At 44.6% G+C, this 3,724-nt stretch overlaps 1 pseudogene; it reads left to right on the top strand.

The window, feature by feature from the left end:
- The first annotated feature begins 1,596 nt into the window (after window positions 1-1,596).
- On the top strand, window positions 1,597-3,186 carry LOC128667149 (E3 ubiquitin/ISG15 ligase TRIM25-like; annotated as a pseudogene).
- Window positions 3,187-3,724: the final 538 nt, after the last annotated feature.

Raw genomic sequence — 3,724 nt, 5'->3', positions numbered from 1 at the left:
ATCCTTGTCTGAGCCTGTCCTGATAATCCATAAGTATGTCACCTAATAATAGTGATTCAGTCTTGTCTGAGCCTGTCCTGATAATCTATATCTACATCACGTAGTAATAGAGAGTCAGCCTTGTCTGAGCCTGTCCTGATAATCCATAAGTATGTCACCTAATAATAGAGATTCAGTCTTGTCTGAGCCTGTCCTGATAATCTATATCTACATCACCTAGTAGAGAGCGAGCCTTGTCTGAGCCTGTCCTGATAATCTATACATCATCTAATAAAAGAGAGCCATCCTTGCATGAGCCTGTCCTGTTAATCTATATCTACATCTCTTAGTAACATACAGCCAGTTATGTCTGAGCCTGTCCTGATAAGTAACATAAGTCTCTGGGCAGGAACATATGCAGTGCTATTATGAGGCAAACTACACTATGTCTGCCTGATACATCTCATAGACACTCTGCAATATCTAGACAAACAGCCCTGTCACAGCCTGTTCTGATAATGTGCAGCCAGAGGGGACGAATTATCAAGCTCCGAATGGAGCTTGATGCCCTGTGTTTCTGGCGAGCCTTCAGACCGCTGCTCCATAACCTCTCCGCCTGCTCTGAAGACAGCGATGGCCAGAAATCAACCCGATCGAATACAAACAGGCTGATTCATACCCCCTGCTAGCGGACGATCTGCAGGGGGCGTTATTGAACCAGCATTTCACAAGAACTGCTGGTGCAATGATAAATACCAAAGCGTATGCAATAGGACTCAGCACTGTCTGAGCCTGTCCTGATAATGTGCAGTTAGGGGGTCACTATGCAATAGATACCCAGCACTGTCTGAGCCTGTCCTGATAATATGCAGTCAGGGGCTCATCATGCAATAGATACCCAGCACTGTCTGAGCCTGTCCTGATAATGTGCAGTTAGGGGGTCACCATGCAATAGATACCCAGCACTGCTCCTGTTTGGCAGCCTTGGGGTTAAATGGAAACACTACATTTTTTTACCTGTATGAACATAACAGTTAAATCACTATCAGTCTTATCTACCTAGAAAAGACTGTATTACTGAGGAATATGATAATGCAGAAGAATGAGAGACAGAACCAGGTGCAATTAAAATATAATACTAATAACATATGGGGGCAGATTTAATAAACCGTCAACCGGCCCCAATGCATCTGTGTCCGTGCTGACCTTTACGCTCGCTGGAAACAGCAGTTAGCAATCAAACCAATCAGATATGATCTGGTTGATTAATACCCCCTGCTAGCAGTGATTGGCCATGGATCTGCAGGGGGCGGCATTGCACAAGCAGTTCACCAGAACTGCTTATGCAATGTTAAATGCCTACAGCGTATGCTGTCGGCATTCAGCGATGTCCAGCAGACATGATCGCTACAGCGTATCATGTTCGTCCGACAGATGGTAAATTGTCCCCAATGTCACAGATAGGGGAGGGACACTAATAAGTGCACATGAACTTTTTTATTACAGCTGCAGCATGGTACTTACAGAGTTAACTGCATTTTCCATTGATTAACCAATCACACCCTGTGCTGAATAGATATATATTGTAAGTTTCGTTTCCTGCTGCTGAATACAAGAATGGCAACTGCTGATCTGAGAGAGGAGCTAACCTGCCCCATCTGCCTGAGCCTTTATACAGATCCTGTAAATCTTAGCTGTGGCCATAACTTCTGCCTGGGCTGTATTGAGAGTGTGCTGGGTACCCAGGAGGGGTCTGGGCTTTATAGCTGTCCTGAGTGCAGAAAGGGATTCAGTAACCGACCTGAGCTGCAGAGGAACATAGCACTGTGTAATGTAGTGAAGCATTTACAGATTACTCAGCCAGAGCAGAAATACACTGGGGTCTTCTGCACTTACTGTGTTCACTCTCCTGTATCTGCTGCTAAATCATGTCTGCTGTGTGAGGCTTCCCTGTGTGACACCCACCTGGGGGTACACAGCAAGTCTGAGGAACACGTCTTAACTGAACCCACAACTTCCTGGGGTAACAGGAAATGCTCCAAACACAAGGAGCTGCTGAAATATTACTGCACTAAAGATGCTGCCTGTATCTGTGCGTCCTGCTCCCTGGCCGGAGAGCACAGGGGACACCAGGTGGAGCAGCTGAATGAGGCTTCTGAGAAGAAGAAAAAGAAACTGAGAAATGTTCTGCAGAAACTGACCACAAAGAGAGAGAAGACTGAGAAAAGAGTCCAGAGTCTGCAGGAGCACAGGAGAGGGGTGCAAGAGAAAGCAGCTGGTGTAACAGAGCGACTCACTGCCCTGATTAGGGACATCAGGAAACAGCTGGAAGACCTAGAGAAGCGAGTCCTGAGTGACATTACCTGGCAGCAGGAGCAGGTTTTACTCACAATCTCTGATCTGATCCAGCAGCTGGAAAAAGAGAAGGACGAGCTGACCAGGAAGATGAGTCACATTGAGGAGCTGTGCAACATGACTGACCCATTAACTGTCCTACAAGAACAGGAATCACACAGAGGTGACTTTTGTGGTGCTGAGAAGGGAGATAATGAGTTCACACAGAGAGGTGATATACAGGTCCTTGCTGGGGGGGATTTGGATGAGGATCTGATCTCAGTGACCTTATATAGAGGTTTAGCTGATATTGTGACTGATGTAAAGAGGGAGATCTATATGCAGGTGACATAAGACATATTACTGGATATAAACACAGCTCATAATAATGTTATTGTATCAGGTGACCTGAAAACTGTATCCTGGTCAGATATAAACCAGCAGCGACCAAAAACACCAGAGAGATTTACAGATGCTCCTCAGGTATTAAGCACCAGGAGCTTTTCCACAGGACGACATTACTGGGAAGTGCAGACCAGTGAATCAGGGCACTGGTGTCTAGGGGTTTGTTATACCAGTATGGAGAGGGGAAGATGGAAGTGTGTGATAGGAAATAATAACACGTCCTGGGGCTTGTGGGGTTATAATAAAGATCTTTCAGTGAGATGTAACAATATAAAAACCCCATTACACCCCCCTCTATCATGTGACACAGTAGGAATACTGCTGGACTATGAGGCTGGGCACCTGACCTTTTATGAGCTGTGTGACCCAATCAGACACTTACACACCGTCATTGTTACTTTCACTGAGCCTCTTCATGCTGCATGCTGTGTATGGGATGAAGGTGCATGGGTGAGAATCCTGCGCTAGATACACTATCACATAATAATAATGCTGCATTCTGTGTATATAAAGATGGTGCCTGGGTGAGAATCCTGCGCTAGATACACTGTCACATAATAATAATTCTGCATTCTGTGTATATAAAGATGGTGCCTGGGTGAGAATCCTGCACTAGATACACTGTCACATAATAATAATGCTGCATTCTGTGTATATAAAGATGGTGCCTGTGTGAGAATCCTGCGCTAGATACACTGTCACATAATAATAATTCTGCATTCTGTGTATATAAAAATGGTGCCTGGGTGAGAATCCTGCGCTAGATACACTGTCACATAATAATAATGCTGCATTCTGTGTATATAAAGATAGTACCTGTGTGAGAATCCTGCGCTAGATACACTGTCACATAATAATAATTCTGCATTCTGTGTATATAAAAATGGTGCCTGGGTGAGAATCCTGCACTAGATACACTGTCACATAATAATAATTCTGCATTCTGTGTATATAAAAATGGTGCCTGGGTGAGAATCCTGCGCTAGATACACAGTCACATAATAAT

The sequence above is a fragment of the Bombina bombina genome, chromosome 7 (assembly GCF_027579735.1).
Source record: "Bombina bombina isolate aBomBom1 chromosome 7, aBomBom1.pri, whole genome shotgun sequence".
Classification (NCBI taxonomy): Eukaryota; Metazoa; Chordata; class Amphibia; order Anura; family Bombinatoridae; genus Bombina; species Bombina bombina.
Note: the sequence above shows the minus strand (reverse complement) of the source record. Positions and strands in the feature narration are given on the sequence as shown.